This window comes from Bombus pascuorum, chromosome 6, assembly GCF_905332965.1.
Source record: "Bombus pascuorum chromosome 6, iyBomPasc1.1, whole genome shotgun sequence".
NCBI lineage: Eukaryota > Metazoa > Arthropoda > Insecta > Hymenoptera > Apidae > Bombus > Bombus pascuorum.
The window spans coordinates 936,380-964,204 of NC_083493.1; the positions used below are offsets into that span (position 1 = coordinate 936,380).

Here is a 27,825-nt window from a genome sequence, read left to right on the forward strand (position 1 = left end):
CGAAAAAATGCTAGAAAATCTTTGGAAATCGAGGGGTTGACAATGACCGTGCGACCGTCGATTGGCGGTAAAAAAGCACACAGCACCAACGTGGTTTTCGATCGTCCCTTGTGATTCTTTCTCTTTCTCATACCTGCCGCCGTCATTTTTTCCTTTCTTGTTTTTTTTCCAACCACCGCTGCTACCACCGGAAGCTCTCGCGGTCGGCGAAACATTTTTTTCCATGGACATGGATGCGCGCCGACGCGTGGAATGAGGTGCGGTTCGTCGGTTGAAAGCTTTTTAATGACCGAGCAAAACGACAGGTCGAAACTTGATGGAAGAGGGACGAACTACCCCTGACTTTTGACGCTGACCTTTCTGACATGCTGACTAATCTCGACCGAACATTTTTTCAATACCATCGAGCGTTCAATTAGAATCGTAAGAGTGTTATGTATGTCATATAAAGAGGTATACTCAAGTTGAATGAGCAAAGGAGAGAAACAAGAGTCCCTTGGCGTATATGTTTCGCAATCGCACAAAGGGGCCGACTTTCAGTGCTTGAAATGGTACGCAATAGTAAAAGGGGAGCAAAGCTAAGTGAGAAACGTTGCTATCTAATCGTTTCAAATCGTACAAATAATTAACTGCTAATGAGTCGAATGTTTAAAATATACGCCTTTTTAAGTTTAATTCTTTAAATATTTGAAGTTTAATCTCAAGACAAAAGTGAAAAGAAACGATGACTTTCTAAATTCAGACATTCAAAATTATCGTAATTTCGTTGTTTTAATATTGGAAGGTAATGATGCGTCTCAAATCCCGTGGCTACCGATGAATTCTGGTCGAAACGTTCACCTTTCATTAATGCATGTAATAAATGTGCGTTACATCGTCAGGCTTTTCGATCGCAAAGGACGATCCACGCGTAACCGCACTTGCTCTCGTACGTGCGTGTTTACGGTTGTGTGTCAGCGGACCGATGTGTGCGAAACCAACCGATATGCACGGTCATTTAGCAAGCAGAGGTGGTGGAATGACTTGCCCAGGGCTAACACAATCAGCATTCCCAGTTTAATGAGCCCCGTATCCACCTTCCCTCCACGCTCTCGAGGTCCTCCGTAGACCGAATCATGCAAAGAAGAATACTCTTCTCTTTACCTTCTTGTTCATTTACATTTGTACTTTCTTCCTCCTCCTTGTGTCAAAATACTTTTGTTCCTCTTTTCTTGGATAAAAATGCTTATGAGCATAAATCTCTCAAAGTAGAAAATTATTATCTCAACAATATTAAATCGTAGCAATTAATCGATCGACTAGTTGTAGCATAATTTATCCGAATAGAAAGAAAATATAAAAATTCAGACAAATTTAAATTTAATTGAACTAATTTCTAATCGCTTCGAGAGGCTAAATAAACTTTTATCCGGTAGAGTTTGATTAACTAGTACTACTGAGAATCGTCTTCCTTTGAATCCTTTGACAAATAGTAAAATTATTTCAAATTTACAAATAGTAAAATTATTTCAAATTTCTACAATTATTGTTCGCTATCTACCCCAAAAATTGTTCCTAGGCTACTTTGTTTAACAATGCATTCGTGATAATAACAAATATAATATTCTTGTATAATATAACATCAAATAACACTCTTTCAACTAATATTCCACAGAATCCAATAAATACGAGTATACTTGGACTTTCGCATAATTCAACGTTTGCAACCAAACTTCCCTCTAAGCATCAACTAACGCGCAATTTGTAGGACCAATACGGTCTCAACAAAATACATAGGTACACATAACTTCAATATAAACTCATCGCTATAAATCAAGTGACAGCAAGCTCTACGAAACACACGTCCGTATAATCAATCCATAGCAAGTTTCGCGTTGAGAAGGGAGAGACAAAAAGTGTATGAAAATCTGTGTCGTTAAAGTGCTGAAAAGTGCTTCGATGTGCTGCGGCTAATCGGCCCGTTAAAATTCTCCTCGTTTTTTTCCCGCTAGCCACCTTCGAGGAAAACAGGATTCACCGTTCACCAGAACTGAGCTTAATCGTCTAACGTTGTCGCGTTGTCGATCTGACTCGGGATGATCGAGGAATCGACGAGGATAGCAGTAACGCCTTATGAGATGATCGTGCGAATACATGGGAGTTTTGGCAAGCAGAGATAAGGCGATTGAAGATACACAAAGTTTCGACCGAGCACTCCGCTTGAAATAGTTCACGTGGAGACTGTGTAACACGGATATGATTAAATTTGGAAGAAACTGGGAATGGGAGTTTTGATAGTTGTTAACTGTTTTTTTTTTTTTTTTTTTTTTTTTTTTTCTTTTTTTTTTTTTTTTTTTTTTTTAGAACGTAATAGCTTTAGAAGGAAAAACGGCGTCTTTAGAATATAATGTATTACGAACAAGGTAAGAATGGAATTGCAGAAACGCAATTTGATTACAGGGTCTTTGTGGTTCTATGTTTTATGAATATGGCCCTTATATTTCGTTCGAGTATGGGGTCGCTGTATATTTCATATGAAGTTTTGATTAGAACATTATTTTCCGAAAGTATTATGAGAGGATTTCCTCCAAGTACAATCAGTGCCAGCTTAGCCCCCTTTAGCTACAATTTTATTTGCTTGTGACAAAAGATAAGCTACAACTGATTACAGCTTCTGTTAGAAGTAATTGGTTCTTGTATGCTAATATAATAATAAAACACGATATTACGAGGTGCATATAAAAAGAAACTTAAACAAGCAAAATACGTTAACGAGCATAATACCTGATGTTAGTAACGAATGTGTGAAAATAAAAGTTACATGCTGTGAACATTCATCTATTTTCACACGCTATACAACTTCGACAAACGAGCGGATAATAATTACGTATCATTCGCGTGTCACGTGTCCCTCGACGGATCCATCTTCCGTTTCTTTCGTTCCCCGTGACCGTAAATCGATTACTCGTCGCCGCCTCGAGTACAGCGTTCGTAAATTAGCAACGGGGCGAACGAGCGTGAGCGAGAAGTGGTTCGACAAGATGGTACAAAGTCGAGGGTCGGCTTCTTTACGAGGGGTGAGCCAGCGGGTGTGGTTAAGCGGCAGGCTTTAGTGGCACTTACCATCGCAAACATTATTTTATCATTTTAATGGCAACCGAAGTGGGTGGGCCGAGCGCGACCGAGCAAACCCGAGTTGACTGGTGGACCCTGTTAAAGAAACGAGATAGAAAGAGAGAAAAGAGGGGTCGCAAGACTGCGGTGAGCAGAACGAATGGAAGACAAGGGGATACGGAAACACGTCGGATACAATGATAGGCAAATTAGACAGTTCGATAGACGAGGAGGATGGCAGAAAGAGAAATTCGTTCTTTCATAAAGAGTAAGTGAAATCGTTTGTCATAGTTAGGAAATTAAATGAATCAATGATACTCGTAGGTAAGGACATCGGTATTCTTAGGGGTTAAAGTAAACTTTGGACTCGATGTAAGCGGTTTTGGGCGAGGTTTTTTGCATGAAAATATATATTTAACAAATGAAAATGGTAATTACACAAACAGAAAGAAAACATTATTTCATTAAAGATAAAAAAGAATTATAATACATTGCAGAAACGTGTTGGAAATACCTGCGGATTGTGCACAAGTTCAACATCATTGATAGACAAATCAATATTCAAAATTGTTGGAAAACATACAGGAAAGGCAAACCGCAGGCAAATCCTATCTTTGACACAACCGAACCAACTAAATCAGCTAAAAACCCCTATCAAAAGCAAACAGAATCCAAAACGGGCAAACGTGTCCATGCAAACTACGAATCACAATGAAAATCCAACGCGGTCGGCTAGTGATTCCATACTCAAAATTGTCCTCGAACGTATCACGGAAAATCGAAATGGAGATAGAGAAGGGAAAGAAGCTAAAATGGAATGGGAATGTAAGAAAGTAAAAGTAGCTATAAGAAGGAGTCAAATCGCAGGAGACGCAGAGACGAATCTCGCGTTCGTTCGAGAAGGGAACAAGGCATAATTCAAGCCGGTGGTCTGAGGTTTCTTCCTAACGTTACTCCCTTTAGATTCCTTCTACCTTCGTCGCTATCCTACCGCCTACAATTGACCCTCGCCTCCCCCCAACCTGCCGCCTTATATAAGATTACGCTTGTTACGACAGTCTCCGCTCGACAAGGCAGCCTCATCCGACCGCTCGGCGTGTTGACTTCGTTAGGAAGGACGAGCCGCTTTAATTCACTACCCCCTTCAATCTCTTTCCCTCTTCCTCTTTCTCTCTCTCTCTCTCTCTCTCTCTCTCACTCACTCACTCTCTCTCTCTCTTCCTTTCCCTTATCATTTGCACTCCGAACTTGAGACATCCTACCAAGGCATCCAAGCGCATCTCTCGAGCTTTCTCTGTTATTCTCTTCTTCTGTCTTTTGATCAATCTTGCCTGCTTACACCTTATCCATCTGAAGATCGATAGGTATATATTGTTTTGGTTTGATTTCATCCGTGGCTTCTTCTATTATATGACGACAAGGGGTCAAGGACGACATTGGTAAAACAATTTCCATTTTGAAATCAGTAGAACAAGTATGAAATTTGTAGAACGAGAGAATGACGTGACGTTGAGAAGAGATGGAAGACGAAACAAGTATGACGCTTCGCTGAAGATCTTCTTCTTCGAGTTTGATGTTAATCTGTTCCACGGTTTTGTTTCGTTTTCTTCGACTCCTCTTTTAGTGTCTCTGTTTTCTACCCGCCGATTGAAAGTTCATTTTTGTTCTCGGCAGATGACGAACCGACACAGTCTGATTCCATTCCGGAATTGAAAGCGACACTCTTTGCGCTTCGTCTTCCTTCAGTTGTTTCCTGAAATTTTACAGGGTTCATACAATTCATACAATTTTGACGTTCAACCCTGTTCCGACTCAAGAACTTCCAACCTTCTTCCATCTTCCAACTTCTCCTTAGTTTCCATACATTTTAATATCATGATTGTGTCTTTTCGGTGCTACACGTAATTCGCTATTCATTGATATCTTTGATCCGAGAAGGGGCCACACTTTCATGTCGACTCCTCGTTTTCGACTTCCTTTCTTGTTCGCCGTCTTACGCGCAATTCTTCCTTGCCTCGACTATCTTAACTTAAGGTCGACTCCTGTCTAGAAATATCCATCATCCTGCAGGCCAGATTTTTAATAAAACTTCCAACAGCTGGCTGCTGCTTCTCCTTCCTTAATATGCTCTCATCCCATCTATAGTGATCATCTACGGAGCCACTGATTTGCCTCCCAATACTCGCTTCTCACTCTCTACCCTCCTTTCTCTTTCTCTCTCTTGTTTGCTCTCTGCCTCTATCTAACTCACGTATTCTATCCCATCCTGCTCCTGCTGTTACTACTCTACCTCCACCTCCTCCTCTGCTTTCCACTCTCGTGTACAGGATCGATCGATTCCACAACCGGGATCCATTGTGGCCGACACTCGACCCCGGACAATACATTGGCAGGAATGTACACACGTCGGGCATACACGATGTTATAGCGTCGCAATCGGGGTTGAACGTAACAATGGACGTCTGAGAACGATTTGACTTTGTGCCTAACAAGGGAATATGTTACCTGGCAATTCGTGCGAACCGATCGATTGTTACTGTGACCGGCCAACGCAATTCTTTCCTCTGTCGTTTCTACCGTGGCTAACTCCACGTGTGATTTTTAGATATTGACGATAACTGAGTTTTGAGTTAACGAAACAACGGTAATTTACGCTGCTTGGAAGATTTTAAACTATAAGAATGTGATCCAAGAGAGAAGCAAATTTTAAATCATAGTAGAAAGAGTACAATATGAATGAAAGTTATTGTTTAATCTTTTATTTTTTATATACGCTACATATTGCCGGGATCCCATTGATTTTATAACAATCATCTCCCATAAAAAAGTTCTGCTATTTTCGAGTGAACGTAGTGTATTTTACACGACACGTATTTTGCAACGATCTTTTTTTGGAATTTTCTAGCGGTTTCGATTAATCGATGGAAATGATATATCGCCGTGGTGAACGCTCATGCGCGGACAATGCATCGCCACTGTATAAACGCTGTACACATCATGTTGAGGTGTCGCGATCCAAAATGATTGCATTGCGTCCCGTTTGAGAGCTATGATTGATACAATCCCGTGCTGCAATAGAGATACGAATTTACACTCTGTGTATCCCCCTCTTTCTTCTTAAAATTAATGTCGATAATACCCTTGTGTCGTTCAGAATCTCGATGGAAGTAATTGTTACTGCATGTCAAAAGGAATAGAAACTTCGATCAACTAAATAACAAATGATGGATTAAACAATTGATAACTAAATAGACCCGACTCCGCTTTAGATAAAATAAGATATGGCCTATACATGCCTAATAATTATACAGTAATTGTTTCGAAAATTTGATATAGCCAAAATAGATTATTTAAAGCATAAAAAGTATTTTATTTATTGTTTCATTACAGGAAATTGCATTTTACGTTATTGAGTGATTTGAAACGCATATATTGCGTCTCTGTGTAAGTTGCAGGAACAATGGAACATATATTGAATTTTGTTACAACGATACTCGTATTCCTGTAACGCGTTCGAAAACAAATGTAACGACAGGTGTCTGAACGAAACCAACTCTTTTGTTGGAAAAATGGGAACGTTTCGAATTTCTTTGTTGCGCTTTGGCTTCGCATTGTTATACATTTTCGGACCTACTGCCGGTTTTTAAAGCATCAAAACGGACGTGTAATATTTGTCTATCTTTACATGTTATTCATGCTGCGGATACAGTAAACACGTCACCTGGCATAAACAAGAACGTATATCAAAACATATAATTCTTTGGAAGCATAACAACTGCAAATTAAACTAATATTTTTGAAAAATTTGCTTCCTAACTTTCTAATTAAATTGTGATTTTAACGAACCAAGCACTGAATGCAGCTTCGAAACTAATAAACTTTCTACTAATTAATTAAACAAAAATCAAACTAATATACCCCAATGTAAATATTAGAGTAAATATTTTCAACATGAAATCACGAACAAGCGGATGTAATGAAAATAAAATTATTAAGAATTCGTTTCATCGATGTCGAGTTTCTTTTCGATTTAACATTATCCGATAATCGCGGTCGGATGCTCCGATAGGATAAATCGATCGTTCATAGAGTTAAACGGTTTAGGCGAGGATATACCTGCGCATCTTATTTGGATGACTATAGCATGTACGTGGCATTGACGGATGAATCGACATTCATAATGTTCTTCACAGAACCACAGTTGCAGCTTGTATCGTGATCTCTTTCGTAATCTCGACAGGCTATATCGCTTGATTGGATTCACAATTCAATTATCGTGAGTCCTCGCGGCCGACGATCGATGGAGCCATGCAAACGAGCTCTATTGCTCCTCTGCAAAACGAACAGGTAGACATCGTTTACCATAGCATAGGAATAGGGACCAGATATTCCGCCTTTTGTCAAGCAAATGCGAACGAAACTGAAAAATTGCTCGATATATTTGCCATGTCGCGATTAATAATCTTTGTATTTGTTGTACTTCCGGAAAATTTTTGAATAAATGCGGAAATAAATAAGGGTAGCACTGATTATAAGGTTGCGGTAGTTTTCGAAATTATTATTTTAATTCATGGATTGTTTAAAATATGTGGATTTATGCTGTACTTTCTACGACTTTATTTGAACTAGAATTTAGCAGTAAGTCGCACATAGTCTATAGAAAACATTTATGTCCAGAATATTTACTACTCAAGAAAGTAAATCGTCTAATCTAAAAACTAAACTTTATAAATGCATAAAACTCTCTCGCAATTCACAAGATGATAAACCTTGCCACGTAATTCCATCTCGACTGCTTCAACGGAAAACTCGAATCTAAAATTTCACACTCGCTCTCCTCTCAGAATTACACGCGAACTCACGCTTACATCTTCCATCACCACTTTCAAAGAAAAAGGGAAACAAAGAGGTGAGAAGAGCACGAAGGATGAAAGAAGAAACAAACGCGAAGAGTAAGAAGAAAGGAACGAAGAGAAAGGGTGGAGAACAATTCGGAGATTCGCGACACTAAAATTTCACGACTACGTCGAGGCAATTTCAGCTGATCGAGGGGGTGGTGGCAGCTTGTCTTTGTCTGGTGGCTTTCTTAAAGCAGGCGAGAGGTTTCGTGAGGCCATCGAGAATCAACGGTCGGGAAAATGAGTACCATCTCTTCCGGAACACGCACCCGGAAGATCCCAGTGAGGACGAGGAATTCACAGCGGAGTCAAGACTCTGAGTGACGAAATTCCGTGACTTAGATGCTCGCGACCTAAGAGTGAAACTGCGGTACCTTCTTTTCGGGAAACATTCGAATTGCTTCGTTGAATCTTATAATTGCTATAAGATGCCACGATGTAGCATTTATTGCCAACACGATCGAGCGAATTTTTATTCCAAGAGTTTCTTAATGGAACAGCATTCTACGGTTCCGCGTGAAGGTATTAGATTCGAAGAATACGTGACCTATTATTTCATGGATTATAGATTTCTTAAGTTTGACGATCGGGTGTGGTTCCTTTTTTCTTTAATACGAAAATACTCGACTTAAATTTGAAAATATTTTACGTTCGATACCGGATTAAACGATAAAACCATAATTTGAAGTTACGTTATACTTTAGGTAAATAATATTGAAGAAACTGTCTTTATTAACGAAACATCGTTATTACGCCTTTATATTCCAAGTGTATATTCGATGACCTCATTGGGAATTTAACCTTTTTGAGTGTCCAAAACTTTTATATAAATTATGAAATCACAATAACGTAGTTGCTGGATCTCGATGGAAGCTAAATAATAATTTCTTTTCCGTTCAATATTCTATTTACATCATATACGGCATACGGGAATCTGAACGTGACTACAAAGCCTGTTTGAAAATACAGCTAAATCCAAAGCAACGTGATCGGGTTTGAGGAAAAGCCGGCTGTCTAACGAATTACGGCCAATCGAAGCAGCAATCAGTTCCCGTGAGATCATGTAACATAGTTGCTGATTAATTAGGAAGATGTGCGCGTGTTTTCAGACTATGCAAGATGAAAAGAAATTTGACAGGAGCGCGTCCACGTGTCTCTACAAGTGTAAAGCACGTGTGCTGACACGAGTAAATGTGATTAACCATTAATTGAAAGTAACTCGCATGTTTGACGAACGCCAACGACGACCAGAACTCAATGCACTTACACGGTTAATTTGCTAAAGCTGATTTCGAGTTCGTTTAATTAATAGAATCCGTTTCGAACTGCGATTAGAGTTTCATAACTACGAGATTCACCTTTCGTGTGATGTACAATTACATATTCATCAGGATGACGTTTTCGCGTTTACCTTTTGTCTATCAAAATATAATAAACTAATAAAAGGAAATATTACGATTTTTTAAGCGATGATTAGTTAAAATCGTCATCAAAAATCTATTGCCTAAAAAGTCTTTAACTATAAATACAAGCATACGTGCATATCTATCTTATCACTTGAAACATTTTGTACACATCTCAGATTTACGTTTATTCCTCGAAAAATCAGATGCACGCACGGCTCGGTACAACAAAGGTTAGTTCGCTTTAACTCGAAATTTAAATCATCTTGATGGCACAAATTTTGTTTGGCCATGGGCTCATCGTCGATGTTGGGGTGGTCGCCATTACAACTGTGTTACATCCACGTTTTTACGGTCAGTCGTGTGCACCATTGACAAGTTGTTCTTTTCTCATTGTCAGTGCGAAATGAAACGCCGTAAAAGTGCAATGGACAACTGGGATTATTGTCTGAACAGAAAAATAGTCGTGTTTCTTTGTCTGTTATCCATTGCTTTCAATTATTGTTGTGAAAAAATATTCCTTAATTTGTGACGTAAATGTTAACTGAAACTACTGTTTTTCTTATGGAATTACGGATATTCCTTTTATATAATAATTTACTTCATTTTCTTTTTTTTTTTTTCAAATTATAGTTTACAGCTTACACCGGTCGACAGGTTGTATGTTTTACAGCAAGTTAATTAGATATTAATTTCAGTGTAAATACAGTAGATATATAGACGAGCGAAGAGCATGGTCATACTCGTCTTTTCATATTTATGTAGAGAACCGGTTATGTAACTGATGTTTTAGCCAGTCAAAAGTTAAATTTGTCAGTAATTATACATAGCTGTACCGCGAGTGTGTTTATTCTGCTTTGATACCGTGCGATGTCGTACTGAAAACAGCTCTTGCTCACGACGATTACACATGATGATTAAATGTAAATTTAATGTTAATATTGATCCTCCGTAGTGATACCAGTATTGATATCTGTTCAATGTCATAATTTAATTACTAATAAATCTTCTTCCCCTTGAACGAATCAATTTTTAGATCTCTTAAGTTTCATTTATCAAAATACGTAGTCATTCGAATATTAACGCACTGCTGATTGATCGCGTTCCGTTTATATTTTATTTACAGATTTACTTGTTCATTTATCATTTAATGATTCGCTTAATATCTTAGTTTCATTTTAATGCTTCATTACAACTGAAATTTAATTATATACTTTCTGATACTTTCAGCATAGACGTAACGAATAAAATTAAAGCGTTAATCGATTAACGTTTGTTAATTATTCCACGCTTTGTAAACATCCATCTTTCGTAACAACAAGTTCCTACAAACTTCGTATACAGCAGGTACATAAAATTTGTTTGCAAAGACCAATAAATTTATATCGCTTGTTTAAATTATGCCATGCATCTCTATCCTTAAAGACAATCCCAACTTTCTTTAATCGTGAAAGTGTGTTTTACGAGATATTACATCCTACTTTCTAGCCAAAGTATGATAAAGTTTACCAATTATTCTAATCGCACCAGCAACCAGCTGTCTGACCTACTTATTACGCCTTCACCAGAAAGCAAAACGTCCGTAATAATATTAGGGTGAATAAGATATAGAACCATGAAAGATTCTTTCTACTGTCTGCCGTCATACTTGGAGAAAAATAGTAATTGTAGTACTTAATAACTTTGATTCGTAATAAAAGCTTCCGGTCGTAAAAAGTCGTTTGTTTTAAACTAAGGATTAAACTACACCGTCGTGTATTTTCTCTAGTGACAAAAATCTGAATCGTTGGAAATCAAAATGAATTTCCCAATGCGACACGCTATACTTTGGCAAAGAGTTGCGATCGTGTCTGAAAATCCGATTCCCAAAAGAACATTTGGATAGAGCAGAAAATTCGAAACTGAAGTTTTCCCCCGGAAATGGGCGTCGTCGTCGAGCGCCGAGCCACGGCGATTATTATCGGTTGACGTTATACGAAAGCGAAGGGTGAAAGGAAAACGTGTCGACGAAGAATTCGCCGATATATCTCGACGTCGTTCTTCGACTTCCAGCAGCGAGAAAATATTCCATCGGCCCATTCTGGGCTTGGATCGAAAAAGGGCGGCAACCCTATCGCTGCAAGGGACCGTGGGGAAAAGGGACGAGGAACAGGGAAAGGAGGGATAAAAGGCCAGGAGATTAACGCATCGATTAGTTCGAACACGATGGAACACTCTTCGGCACTTTGGCGCCGCGTGTGCGCTCCGCACACGTTCTTTTTATTATTCGAAAAGCTCCTCCGCGTCCAGTCCTTCATCCAGCTAAAACGATGGGATAGAGCCAGCAGCCTTCGGTCCGCGCTTAGGCCGAATTTTTCCTATGTGCCATTGCGCACCTTGCAACTTGTCGGTTTGGAAACGCCTGCGATGAAAATCCCGACTATTTTAAACCTCTTACCCCGTTCCGATCGATCTTGATTCTGACTGAATGCTTCTGAACACGACGATTTCTTCCGTTGCAGAAGGGCTCGATAGGTGATATTGTCGGATATAGCAATATTATATATGATAAATGAAGTGAGATTATTTTATTTAGAATTCTTTATGTTCTTTTTTAAATTCGGAAAGAATTAACGAGGAAAAGTTTCAAAGCGTTTTAAAAGTAATTATTTTTTTCCAAAGGGTATTATGAATAATCCATTAATGCTTTATTAGCAAGATTGAAATAATACGTAAAAGAGAAAGATTAAAGCTCCGAAAGTGCAATAAAGCAATTGATTCTATAATTGATGCTGTGGATATTTATACATATACAAGGTAGGGGAAAATCAATAATTCGTTAAATATTTCAAATTTTTACATGAAATATTTCACTTTTTAATTTGAAATATCTCATGAATTGCTGATTTTTTAATATTGTACCTTAATATCTTTTGATGTAGAATATATGTGTGTAAAAAAGGTATACAGTTCCATTTAAAAAAATAAACTGGACCTTCATATCTCTTCTATGTATCATCCTGCAAAAAACTAATCATGTCAAATTATGTCCCCTTTGAAACTATCCAATTTTTATTTAAAATGGTTTCGTTCAAATCATTATTCACGTAGTAATCGAAGCAGTCGCAGTTATATGTCCCATTCTTTATATATATTCAAATATAATTTAAATAAACATCGAATTTATCACACGATGAACGATACTATTCAAATAATTTCTAATGGCAAAAGAGCAATTTTAATTTCACATTGAAAACCAACGGAATAGAAGATTAATATTTCTGATAATTTATTATTTATCAATGAAAGTCATCACGAAAGATGTAGACATTTTTGAAAATAATGTACATTTAGATTTCGCTAGGTAAAATAGCATTTCGAAGAGCGGATAGAAAGTCTTTTCGGAAATTTATTTCGCTGGATTGTTGCACGTGTTGCAATAAGGTATTGCATATTGCATAGTTTGGTATAAGTATAATTCAAGGGAAACTATCAAATATACGATAAGCCTATATATAACAGTTTATTGCAATGTCTAATATTGCTATAGGAATGCAAAAATCGAAATAAAATATTGCTTTATGCGCCCTATTCTGTGTTTAAAGCTATTCTGTCTGTCTGGGCTTCTATATCATGTAACGTGATCGAAATACTACTATTTTTAGATAAGAAAAGCTTATTTTCTCTTTTAAATATTTATATTATATACATATTAACATTTTTTCTTTGTTCTTCTTGATGTAAATTTCATTCGTATATAGCAAATTAACTATGATAGCACCAATTATTGGATATATCTATTCACTGAAAATTCACTTGTTTTCTCTGCAAAAGAAGGACCATTTAACCAAATTTTATAAGAATACTGATCCCTCTCTTCAGTACTCGCCAATTTTAGTGTTATGAAAGCGAAACTATCTCTATTACGATCTTATCACGTGAAAAAATAAAATTTTGAATTTCTGCCTATTTATGTCTGAAGATAAAGACGCATCTCCGGAACAAACCAATAAGCCTATTATGCCACCACCTCCAACCCCAGTCACTAAAAGGCCATTGTCTAGTGTTACTTCCACTAACGATTCTGCTGACAGATCTATGGAAAAGAAACACAAATATATAGCTCCTACCAAAGTGAAAAAATTTACCACAAAAATCAGAAAATTTCAAACATCCGAATCCTCAATGCAAGAATTATCTGCTCAGTTGCAACCTGCTAAAGAATCAATTTTAGCTAACACATCCACTAAATTTTGACGGTATCATTGAATGTTTACATTCATTTTTACATTACATTAAAATTTTGTATAGTGCACTAAGATTCACTAAAGATATCTCTGCTATTATCGTCATGCGTTCTGAAATAAAGAACCTATTTACTGAGCGCAGGTTCTCTCAAATGGATAGGATTAATTTTCCTGGTTTTCAAATAATCAGAAAAGACGGAACTCATTCCGGGGATGGTGGGATCTTAATAGCAGTATGTAAAAATTTCGCTTTCTCCGAAATAAATAATGTAAAAACACTCGATCAATCTATCGATCTTTGCGGTATTCTCATCCTGAACGTGCAGATTCCCTTAGATTTGATAATTTGTTACAGAACCCCAGGAATCACTCTTTCTCAAGATCATTGGAATACTATTGTTCAAAATGTTAATAAAAACAATAACTGTATACTTGTGAACGATTTTAATGCATGCAATAAAAATTAGAATTGTCAATATTCTGATAGAAATGGATTTAGGCTCGAAAACATTGCCGAATTTAACAATTTATTCTTATAGAACGATAATTCAAACACTCATATAGATATTCATCGTTTTCTTAAATCTAATCTTGATATAATTTTTTCTACCGTTTGCTCTTCGGTCAAAATAGAAGTTAAAGTATATGACGAGACCTGGAGTTCTAATCATTTTACAATTTATATAAATGGCAATGTTGATAAATATGTCTATGACCAATGATCCTCCAATTTTGACTTGGTTAAATTTGACTCGAAAATTCTTACTCACGACTTCCTTCTACCGAATACAATCAATTATCTCCCAGCTATAACCAAAATATAATACTTTCGTGCATATTTTAGTTGAAGCAGTTAAATGTTGTATTTCTATTAAACAACATGTTCTTTATCTTAGAAAACGCAACCCAGTTCTCTAGTGGGACACCGAGTGTGATAAAATAAAAAATGAGAGCATATGTTAAACTATGAGATTTGATAAATTAGAAAAAAGCGTGTGCTCTATTTATCAAAACTTTTAGGAAGAGAAAAAGAGAGTGGACCAAGCTTTTTGCCGAAAGCATTGATCTTTAGATGGATCCTAAGTATGTTTGAAACATGTACAAGATCTTTAAAAATAGTTGGATTAAAATAACTACTCAATATTGGCTTGATAATTTGCAAAACAATACTGATGATTTTATTCTTTACTTTAAATTTGTGTTTATTAAGAAAGGCATAAGAGTCATTGAGGAAGCCACCAGAGTAATAAAAAAAAGTTTTTGATTTGAGCCTACACCTCGCTCCTAGCAACTTGCCTTCACTTCAATAAAAAGAAATTGCATCTGGCTTCGCTGCAATCGAAATTGATAATATATCTAATTAAATTCAACGAAACTGTTTGTTTCTTGGGCATTATTTCTGACTACAAAACATTCTTCTTTCATTGCTCAAATTTATCGTGTAATTAAAAATGCTCTAACTCTCTTAATATAAAAAAATTCTTGGTGAGGTTCTGGTTCTGTCATGTCATGAAACCTTTCATGAAAGTTTTGTTTGTTTTGTTTTTGATTATGAGAGCTGCGTATATTTCCCAAACCAACAGTACTGTGCGAAAAACTTGAAAGATTTCACTACCCAGTGATCAGAGTAGCTCTCCACTACCGTAAAAACTCTCTATGGATGTTAGCAGAATTCAAACTTCCTGTTTTAAAGGAGCGTGGTAAGTTTTTATGTAATTGTTTTCTTACAAAAATTCTATCAAATAGAAACTTTCTTTATCTTAATGCAATTAAATACTACTTCAGCATAACCGAAAATAAAGCTTTTAACAATGGAATTCTAAATCAATGTATTTCATTCTTTATGAATTTCTCTAACAAAATTGATTCGCAGAGTCACTTCGATATTTACTGCTACGATTTCAAAACGTTGATTAATTTTATTTTTTTATTTGACTATTTTATTTGACTCAATTTTTATTGATTATGAATTTGATCTTGAACTTAAAATAATTTAAGACCCCAACCTGAGTATGGAACGATTGGTGAGAAATTTCTGCGCTTACTTTATATTCACTGATGGTAATAAAATTTCATGTTCTAATCATGTCAGTTCTGCTTGCCCCTGCCCTGATCTAAATATTTATTCGATAAGGAGTTTGGGCCTCAGTGTTTACAGTTGAATGTGTCGCTTTAAATAATGCTCTTGATATTGCGTTAAATAACATTAATCATAACTGTCTTATCTTTTCTTGGTTTCTCTTAGTACTCTACAAAGTTTACGTTCTACCAAATTTTATATCAAAACATCTATACATCTATATTCTAAATATAAATAAGAAATACAATCAATTTATTCATGATAATTTGAATAGTTATTTCATTAAATTCTTCTGGATTCCGGCACACTTGGGGATCTGGGGTAATCAGGTTGATGGTTTAACTAAAGGTGCTACCGTCCCCAGCTCTATAGACATTCCAAGAATTCTTTTTACTGAATTCTTCTACCAGAATTATTCAAGAAAAGAGCTTTTTTTGTATACAGCTAATATAATCAAAAAAACAAGGGATGTGTAAAGGTAAATTTTACTTTCAATATTTCTTCAGCAATAATCGAACACCATGGAATGGACATAAGAAATTGTCTCGCCAAGTTATTGTAACTGTAAATAGAGGTAGAGCAAATCACTGTCAGCTATCCGCTTGTCTCGCTCACGTCGGTATTATTAATAACTACAAATACAGATGTAATCTTGAAAATGGAATTCTCAACCATGCGTTATGGCAATGTAATCCATATAATGTTCAAAGAGTGAAATCAATATACAATTTTCTTAAGATACATTTCCAACTACTATTAAATGTTGCAACACGAGTAGCTACTCCAAACATCATCATATTTTACATTCATATTAATTAATTAATCATTAATTAATCATTATACATCATATTTTGATGTTCATAAATAATTGTAATTTGCGTTTTTAGAAGAAACCAAAAAGAAATAAAAGTAAAGAAGAAAATCGGTAATTTTATTGTATATTTTCATTTGTAAAGGTCGATCTTTGTTTTCCATCGTATCGTTATGTAATATTTTGTAATTTCGTAAAATGTACAAATGTACAATTATAATACATCTGTGTCTGAGATTTTTAGTAAAAAGAAAAGGAATTTTCATCCATAATCGTTTCTACTAATCGATATATAATCTTAGTAATCGATTCTGCTAGCATTCTGAAATATGTATTTGCAATATTCTAATAATGTATAGTAGTATTTCTGTGGTGGAAATTTCGACATTCCTTCGTGAAACGTACTCACCCATTGCGTTATTTTCGCTCCGAAAATACTTCATATTCCTCAGTAAAAATCGTTATTATAGATCAATCGTCCATATTTGCGTCGTAACGATCTGTACCGACGATGAAAGGATCCGACGTCGACGCTACGTTTCGTCGAACAACAAATTCCATTACCATCGAACATTTGGCCCGAAACAAGAAAAATATAGCGCGTTCCTTTCGCGCCCTTTCATTTCGTTCACTACAATCTATCCGGTCCAGCATTTTTGACGGCATATACAAAATCGAAAATTTATTTTTATTTAATCGTTTGCTCGGCCGATCGAACACTTATCGTTCGACGTTTTCGACGGAAAAACGTCGACTGGGTTGAGTTTGGAACCAGTGTTCACTCCCGCCCCCGTATACCGTCGGTACAATCTGTTTCGTCGAGGCGAAACATGATTCAATGTATACCAGCGAAAATCGCGAAATAATAATTCGACGTGAATTCGAGCGCAAAGAAACGTTCCGATTTGTGCGCTGCTGACCAATCGTTCACGAATAACGTTTCCCGACCCGTTTTAATACAACGCTACGGTTTTGTTCGTATCGGAATAATTTTTGTTTCGTCTTTTGCTTCGAAGTGACTTTTGAGACTATCGACAATCGTTACACGTGCATATCCTTTCTTTCAGATTTCATTTTTCTATTTGAAATAAATTTTTTTAATGGTTTAAGGGAATAGATACTTTGATATAGTAAATCCAGACTAATTAGGAAATTGAGATACATTTAGTAGAATATACAGCTATTTTAAATAACATATATTAATGTATAATATATTCCATTCAATATACAACTATAGTAAAACGTAATTTGTACGACATGAACTTATTAATAACTAAATACGCTTGATGTTAGAAATAGCTGTTATTATGGATTTTTGTTTAAAGAAAATTGAAAGCCAATATTGTGCTGTGCTGTCCACATCGTATCACAGACGACGTAAAATGTTTTTAAAATATTCTCCTATCTCGAAAATTATTTTTGGAAATATCGTTCATAGTAACTCTGTCATTAAGAATTGCGCAATAAAAATATTCTTTTATAATGTAAAGTAACTTATTGTCTGTTGTATTATAATTTATATATAAAATAAATTGTTAGGCACCAAAGCTATACTTCGCTATTCTGTTATTTCTAAACGTAAGAAATTATTTATAACGTCCTAATTCAAATTAAATGCGTGTCACAGAATTCAAAGCAAAATTAGTATAACGCTAAAAGCATTAGTACATGTTTGTATCGTTGACAATTCGTACCACGACAAATCGTTGATAATGCTTTTCGTTCGTGTTTACAACATTGTATAGCATACTTAAAGAATACAATAAAGCGGGAATTAAATTGATCGCGCAAATTGGCAACTTTTATACCAGAACCATTTACGTTCAGCGATACGCGAAAGAAAATATTGCAACTTACGACGCTTTTAAAATGATTACGCCAACGGATAGAAACAAAAAGAGGAACACGCAGAATAACAACGTACCGAAGGGAGTGTACGAACTCTGACTGTGGCAATTTATGAGTTTAAAGCGGAAATGTCAGGAAATAAAAAGGGTCAAAGCCACGCGAGGCGAAGACTGTCTAACAGATACAAATACTTGAGTACCCTCTTTTACGACAATCACAACATTCTTTTCCTTTCTGGTTTTGATATTGATGAAATTACATTTTTGTTCTAAAGGTAATATCATAATATTTGGTGTTGGGAGCAAGGGTTTCGTTTTTATCGCAAAAAAAAAAAAATGAACATTTACATGAATAAAAATAAAATAGGTCGAGTATTAGAAGAATGTTGTTGTAGAAAAGCTACATAAAAATTCTTACATATACCTATGTCAAATGAAAAAATTCAAATCATTAAATTATTCCGCACCATTTCATATTCGTTTCTAGGTTATACTTTTTAATAACCCGCTATCAAACATTTTCCGCCAACTCTTCTTTAAAAACCGACAAAAAGCTGTCCAAAAATATCTTTAGAGGTCTATCTCTGATTAAAAATGTGTCAGAAAAGTATCAATTATTAAAAATTAATTAATATTGCAAATTTATCCTTTTTAATGAAAGAAATATTTAATATCCACTTAATTTTATGAGTCTGCTTTAGTCAATCAATTATTTAACCCTTTAATGTTAAAGCGAAATTTCTATTCCTAGTTAAACTTCCTAAAATAAACCAACCAGCTCAAATACTTGCTAAATACAAGATCTATAAATCTCGTTTAAAGAATCTTCCTGAGTTCACTCGAAATCTTCTTAATCGGCCAATTTCTTGCACGAGATCGATCCATGTTCTCCGACACATGATCCACGCGAATGCAAATTAAATGTAAATTTCAATCGATCGACTATCCTCGCGTTTTCTACTTTTTTCCAATTGGAATACGTAACTGTTCACGAACGTTCTTGCATGAAATAATATAATATTTAAGAAATTATCATCGAAAAGTTCCAAACCACAAACTCTTGAAAATCGTCCTAAGCATGATTAAGAAATAACGCGGTCTAGTCACTCGATAATACAGCATTCGTCAAACTCTCTAACGAGAACATCGAAAGTGTTCTTTCTCAGATGATTACGTGCATCCAATTAGAAAGTGTCTGCTCTCATGATTGCGCCACGTTTCCTTCGTTGTCCTATCTAGCTCTCCCTTGCCCCTAGAATCTCACGATTCGAACTACATAAGCTCTACTTACCCTCGCAGCCATAGTGTTGGCTTTGGTTTGGGGTTTGGTCGCGCCAAGCCGCGTGTTTGCGGTTTTGCTGTCGGTGCTTCGGAGTAGTCCTCCGCTATATACGTGTGTACACTACTGTACACTCACGGACCGTACTCTGTGTCCTGGCGACAGGTTTGAGCAGAGCCCGCGGAACGATCGATATAACGATAGATAGATATCCTGATGCTAACTCATTGGTTCAACTTTACGAAGAAAACACGAATCAGAACTTGAATACTGGGTTCTTTCATTTTAACGTAATCCGAATAGGAGCAATTGATAGGGGAATTAGTTTAATGGGATAAGATTTAGAGCTTTAGAGAGAGCACTATCCAAGATCTGGATTTTATTGTTTGCGGAACAATCCGATGTCCTTTGACTATTCGTTGAAATATTTGAAAAGAGCCGAAAAAGAATTTTTCATGAAAATGAACTATTTCTATGATGTAATAAATCTTTGTAATCCAACTAAATTCAAATAAAATATTTCTATTTGTAACACATCAAACAGAAAAATATATTTTCCACTAGTTTAGTTCGAACAACACTCATTTCCATCACTGACTGTAGCAGTCAGTCCGTTCGACTTTCACGCAGGGTAACATCTTAATAATACAACCTGCCACCCCTCCAGTTCATTACCCATTCCTGTAGAAAGGCAGAAGGAAATCGTGGATAACGAACCTCTTGGAAGTTGACGGCGACGATGCCGGTCTGTCTGCCAAGGATCAATTGAAAAATCATTCAGGCTAGTTAATTGGAGAATAATCTGAATAGAACTTAATACAGGCGGAAGAAGAATCGTCTCGCGATGAAAAATTCTGAGGAGTCGTTTTACTACAGATGAAACGCTGGGATAAATAAATAACAAAATGGTAGTGAAGTTTATGCTAGGTATCGCTCATGGTACATTGCGTTAAAAAATACTTTCTTCTCTTTTTGCGGGGGAAAACTGTAAGATTATTGCATGTTTATGAATAGTACTTGAAGAATTGTATCGTTCACTAAAAATGGTTTTGAGTGGGTGCAATATCGTTAAAATGAAATTTTTTCTATTGCTCGTTACTATTATCTTTAAAATTTGGATATATTTTTAACATCCCATCATCGTTATATAAACAGCGACAATAGAATAAAATTACTTTTCTCTTACACTTTTACAAATTATTTCGCACAATAAATTCCACATGAATTATTTCAATATTCCAAGAATTTTATTTGTTATTCTTTTTTTATCATTACGCGTTCCATTATTCATTTTAATATAAATTCCTTACAAAATCCGTTTTTTAACCAAAATATATCCACTGAAATTAGTTTTCAGTTATTAACACCTAAAATTCCTTCCATGCTCTTTTATCAAGTTTTACGTATTATTGAAATAGAAAAAATTAAGAGATGCGAAACACCCGAACAATGAAAGCCGCGAGTAATGTGTTATAGAATATAATGTATGTTGTATCAGAAGAGATATCCACGAGTCGTCAATTTCTATGTCTCCAGCTTGTCATGGGCAATTTTCTTTCATAATCGTAAAATGAAGGAGCGGATGGAAAGATCATCCTGAGTCAGGATCGAAATATACATTTTCTTATCAGGCATCTCTTCCTCATCTTATTTCCGTAGAAAGGTCGATCGTTCCGGCCAATCTACCCACGTTACGAGGTCCAGCATCGCATGTAGGCCGTGACCAGTATCGCAAAATAATATCATTAAATCGAGAGATCCTCGGTTAGATGAAGCCTTGATACGCGTCGTGAGCAACTTCGATAACGATCTTGTACAAGCAACCCGAATTTTTTGTCTTCGTAATGTCATGTATCGATTTTTCTCTGAGATAAATATTTAAAGAGTTCCAGTTTGGTTGACTTCCAGTTGATATGTGGTTCTCCCAATTGCATAAATCTTTGTATTTATCCATAACGCGAAAATAAAAATAATAATATTTGCGTAAAGATCTTTTAATACCTTTGATTATAACATTTCTGAGGAATTTGTAAATCGAGATTAACGAATTTTGTTTTTGAAAATATTCACCATCATTCCATCTAACGTGGGACAGAAATATATGATGATTTTCGTTAACAAGCTTTCATTTAATTGTCGTTTCCACGATGAATAAGCATAGATGTAGCTAATTAGTGTAATTAATTATAGCCAATTAGAAAAAGAAGAAAAAGAAGGAAAGAAGCAAAACATTTTCAAATTACGTTGACACGAATGTCTTACACCACAGAAGCCGATAAATATAAGGGGAAATTCCTCCGCAATCGATTCTTCTCGCTGTCTCTGTATTGACGGCGCAGCGGAACAGCGATTGAGGAATTTTAATACCTCGTGTTCTTTTTTTTTCGTGGTACTTTTCTTGTACGATGTAGATATATTCTACTGACAGATGCCTTTTTAGTTATGATTTTCACCACAGACTCATCCGCGGAAACGAATAAACGGCCACAGATTCACATATTACGAATATTTCTACAGCGAATCCTAAGCATTATTGACGTCATTTGTGACGTCGAACTAGCCCGATCGAATCGTAAAAGAAATTGAGTTGTTCTTGCATCCAGCTTATATTTCTCGAGGCACGTTAACTTATTCGCGCCGTTGCTGGTTCGTATAATAAAATTTGTCATCAAGAGCAAAATGATCAAATATTAAATTTTTTAACAATACGTCTTTTGAAAAGTGAAACATCATACTAGAAATAAGAAAAATATATACCATGAATTATATTCCACCATTCAGTTATAACACTAAACGATGATTCAAGGATTTATAAAACGATCCAGGTTAAGGAAAAAGACTAGGGGACTGCGAATCATGAAAATAGCAGCCTGTTCCCTATTCACCATATAACATGTCGAAAATTTGCGGCGGCGTAATTGTAAAATCGATCTAACGACGAATAAACCTATAAATGTGACCATGATGTCGGATCATGTCGGCAACGATGTCGAAGACGATCCCGGATGCGACGAGTGGCGAACCGGATGATCTTAAGGTAATAACGTTGGTCTCGCTTCGAGAGTGCGAGCTGACCGGTTTAAGTGCGTGTATAGCGATGTCACTTCCCGCGGTGATTTTCCATGAAACGTCGAAGGCCAATCAGATAACATTATATGAAAGAACCACCGCTAAGATTCTTTTTCTGATGTCTCTTCACTATAGAGTCTCACCATCATATTTCAAATTATCCGGTTTGGAAAATGAAGTGTTTCATTTAAGACGACAACAAAAGTTTTGTAACAAAATTTGATTCCTTTTCCTTCGATGTAATTGCGTTACGCTATTTAATGAATAGTAAATCAACTGAACATTGGAGTGGAAAGATTCATCCAGGTTAAAGGATACGATTTGGTCGATCTAAGCGGGTGTTTAGCGGTGTCGATCCCTAGGCGACCTTTCCACGGGATACTAAGGGCCACTAGGGGTCGCTATACGACTCGTAAGAAGGGTTGCCCGCTAGAAGCAACTTGTATAACGAGGTATAGAATCACTTCACGCCCTCTGATCGTTGACAAACCGTCGCCGTCTTTATAGTGCTATTAGATGTTCTCGGGATCCTATCAAAAGGATTAAGTGTAATCACCCTTAAAGGAGGACATAAACTCTATTGTTCGTAGATTTCTCTTTAGATTATTTTCACGAGTCTAATGTAGTTTTACGAGTCTAAAAGAGTCGAATTTAAATAAACGTCTCTCATATTTTTAGGAGTGGACGAAATAATTAAAGTTGACTATTGGAGGAAAAAGATTATCGATATAGGTACATTCGTTGATTTAATTCGTTACCTTCGAGTAATTTACATTTGCTTTCTCTATCCACGTGGATTAATTATAGAACGAATGAAACCTCTTTATTTTTAATATTATGTTTTCTATACTTAACAAGGGTTGTTGGTTTACGATCTGACGAACTTTAATTAAAATGCACAAAGTTTGACTTCTCTTGCTCATTAGTGACTGAAGATGAGAATATTTTCATAACCGCATCTTCAAGACCAACAAATACACGGAGAACACGGAGAAACGTCACGAGTTCTTGAATTGACGACCTAATCTCAACTAATTAATTTCGAAATAAGGTATTGTAATCAAATATTCCATAAAATAAATTCCATCTTATAATATACTAATTTTCGTGAATTTTTCAATTTTCCAAATTGCAATTCCATAAGCCAGAAGAAGTATTAGCGATTTGCCTCGTTTCAGTAATCGATTTCCACGTATCCTGCTTCTTCGCTCTGAACGTGCACGTAAAATTAAAGTTTCGAAGATTCGCGTAGTACTAAAGAAAAGTCACCGCGTCCTAAACGCATCGAAGGATCCTATCGAACGGATTCCGAATTTAAGATTCGAGAAACGGCAAGAAGACGACGACACGACGACCCTTACGCGACGTACGAGTTGGCGATAGTCCAGAAGATGCCAATTCAATCTTCCTCCCTACTGCGGATGGAAAATTTCAGGTGGCCGACGAACTTCGTCGTCCGTTTCCTCTTCTATGCCCCCTTCTAGCCACTGCAGTTCTTTGAGTATGTTTCTTCCTTCTTTTCAACAACTCGTTTCTAAGCATCTGCCTTGGCATTTCTTAACAGTCATACTCGCGAATAACACTGGTGTCGAGTGGATCTATATACTTCCTTTTTCAATTTATTCAGCTCTTGGTAGTTAATTATATCCTTCGAATCGTATAAAAAGTTGCCGGGCAGTCGAATCTTTGTTGAGTTGTATGATGTAAGAGATCTTTACGAGTATCGAGTTGAGATTTATGCATTACCTAATAGTATATGTGTTTATATTTTAAGTTTAATTTTTACAATGTGTTAATTTAACGCCAAGATAAAGTTAAATTTCTTATAAGCTCTTGAATTTTTGGAGAACAATTTTCAATACGCAGCATCGCGTCATTAAAACATTCCTTGTCCTTGATATAGTTAATTCTAGCGAAATTCGTTGCCTAAATATCATTTTTCATCGCGTAAAAATTCGTAAACATTCGGACTAAAAACATCCGCTGGGAAAGCAATTAATTTATTCACGCGCAGGATATGAGTGCACCGAATGAGAAAATTATTCAAGAACACCTTCTTCCTACCACCAGAATACGCGCGTATATCTCGGCTCGTTCACGAAGCTTCCCAACGTTTCACGTAGAGCGCGCTTCGATTTTAACGAGCTCCTTCATTGATGAATCGCGTTCATCAAAGCTCCGCACGATTTCAGCTCGATCTCGTGATCTAACGACGCCACGTAATCAGCGTCGAGCTAACGGAGAACTTCCGAGGCGCCTGCTGCCACTTACTTAGCATACATCGCGACGCTCGTCGCGTCCGACGGGCTAACGCGTTTCTCATCTCAAAACACGCGGATCTTCCTTGCTACGATTGCGAACGTGCCGCCGCCCTCCAGAAACTTTGCCCTGCACATTTGTTAGACGTCGCGCGTTTATTGGCTCCTGCTTTGTACGAAATATTCCAAGTAGAAGGAAATTTCGCAAAGTAAGTTTTAAGGCGCGCTATAGCAAATTTGTACAAATGAATACGTTTATTTACCTTGTATGGCCCCAAATCCTTGACACTGCAAGCTAATTTTACGGTACGTCCTGCTGGCACTGTGATATTTCCTATTTCATCAATGAACTCAGGATCCGGTACGCTGGTAACTGAAACGACTGTAACTGAAACAAAATAAAACGACTGTTAACATAATGTTGATGCAGTATTGAATATTTAATTAAAAGAAGCTTTCTGTTTTAGATAAAATTGCCAGCCGCGAATCTATTAATTCGTACATCTAACAAGACAACTCCAAACTCGTCGGTGTATAAAAGCGCCACAATCAATGTTCATAGCGGTATATGTTAGTTCTGGAAGGAAAAAATGGAGGCCTATGATCGCAGAAGGGAGAAACTTCTTTCTTTTCAACGAAGGTACCACGAGTGACTAGTATTTCCTACGAAGGTTGGATTGCAAAGAAAGAGGAGAGATCGATCGATCGGAGAAGAGAGGCAATGTCTACGTGGATGTGTGGATGCGCTTTGAGTTATAGGAGGCCGCCGCTCGGACTGACAGCCTAGTTATTGAATACAAAATGCAATTTTTCAAGTCTGCCGCGCGGTACATCTACTCGCAACCAGTCTTGAAAAGTAACAGACCGTTCTTCTCGCGAGGAACTGATCGAATCCTCGCCAGGATTTTCAGATACACCCGTCTCGTCCAACCGGGACCAGCGATCCATCCTGAAATTCGCGATCGCGTCTTCTTCGTTGAATAGCATTATTTCATGAAGTACGTTCTATGGGAAAAAGAATGAACAAGAATACGAACTGATACTACGTGGTCGAAACGAGTTTCGATGTTGAAAGATAATGACGTTATTCAAGGCATGGAATGGTTTAAAATTCGAAAGGAGAAGAAGAAGAAATGTTTCCTCCATTTATTTCCGATAGAGTAGTTAAAAGGAAATTTTTAAAGAAAGAGATTAGAGTAAACATTAATGGTAAGTTGCTGTGCGAAGGACCTTTCTGAAAAGTATAAAATGATCGTGGGGGAATTTTAAAACAATGGAAACAGTGACTTAAAATTTATTTAAAAATTCATTCTGAAATCTAACCTGATTTTCATACATTGAAATTTAATACGTGGTAAATTCCAAAATATCTTAGTCAATAAATGCTGTATGAAGTCAATAAAAATAAATAAATCCTCTTAAAGAAACATCAAGATTCTTGTGAATTCCTGCAGAAGATATTCGATAAACAAGAAAGCCGATTTGCGAGATACACTTACCGATTCTTTAATATCTAAGTGCGCCGTTCAAACGTTATTACGAATTACACGCTGGAACATGAAATATCGATCTACGAAAAGGATGGCGGAAACGTAGATACGAATGGTTGGGCAAGAGGCAGACGGAGCTAGCAAAAATGAGAAAGATCGTTACCTCTGAAGAGACCCGCCATTCCAAAGAATTTCCTACAGCGAAGAAACACTAGTTTCGAGAGTTCGAATGTGATTCCTCTAACGATCTGTACAGTTGCGTCTGTATTCCTCTACGTTTCGCGCTTATCTTAAACTCTGTCCCAACCTTCAGAAGCAAATCCTCTTGCTGTGTCAAGACATCGAACGAAGATTTACGTTTCGAAGACACTCCACGTGTCCTATGCACGTCTCATTTCTCTAACTTTGTGTTCCCTTTCTTCATACGTCGAACGTTAATGTTTAAACGAGTTAACGATACGGATTTTTCAAGTTAGGTTTGAGTTTGAGTAACGGTGAAATATATATATATATATATATATATATATATAAATAACAAGCATCGTAACGCTTTGTTGAGTAACGGTGATATATATATATATATATATATATATATATATATATATATATATATATATATATATATATATATATATATATATATATATATATATATATATATATATATATATATATATATATATTTCACCGTTACTCAAACTCAAACCTAACTTGAAAAATTATATATATAAAATTATATATATATATATATATATATATATAACTATATAATTGTAACTTTTGTAACTTAGGTTTAACTCGAGCTATATAAAGTTCTTAATCGTATACTGTAGGTTGTCGTATCAATAAATTAGCATCCACGCTAAATTAAAAGTTAAAGAAGATTGGAGAACGATAAAACATTTGAGTACAACGGTATTATACAAATTACAAAATAGAAAAAACTGAAAATAACACAATTAAATCATGTATTATACATTCCATACAACTCACCGACAAACCAAGAACCACGATCTTACAGAATTCTTCCAACGCTCTACTGTAAGAATCCGCTCCCTGTCCGGAGCACAAAGCGTTACGATGCTTGTTTACAACGGCGTCCATAAAAATAAATGCAGAACAGCGTGGTCGTCCACGCGGAGAAGCCACGTTCCGGGTTCTCGTGTAGCCTAGATTTACATGCGCGTATACACGAGCAAATAAATGGAACGGAAAGAAAATGGAGAAACACGAGGGGAGGAAAAGGTGAGTTCTAAAGGTAACTCCAAGTGACTGCCGCTTGCCAACCGTGCAGGACCTGCGCTACTAGGAAATTCTCTTTGGGCCACTGCCATCGACTTCGCTATGTACCGGGCCAAAGGAGCCATCGCT

General features: G+C 36.3%; 1 protein-coding gene across 1 annotated transcript in view; it reads right to left on the reverse strand.

Moving 5' to 3' along the window:
- The window catches only part of LOC132908340 (lachesin-like), a 205,064-nt gene that overhangs the window by 173,582 nt on the left and 3,657 nt on the right, over positions 1-27,825 (reverse strand). The window contains exon 2 of the mRNA XM_060962282.1: positions 25,228-25,352. The gene's annotated coding sequence lies outside the window, so the exon portion shown is untranslated. The remainder of the gene's footprint in view (positions 1-25,227; positions 25,353-27,825) is intronic.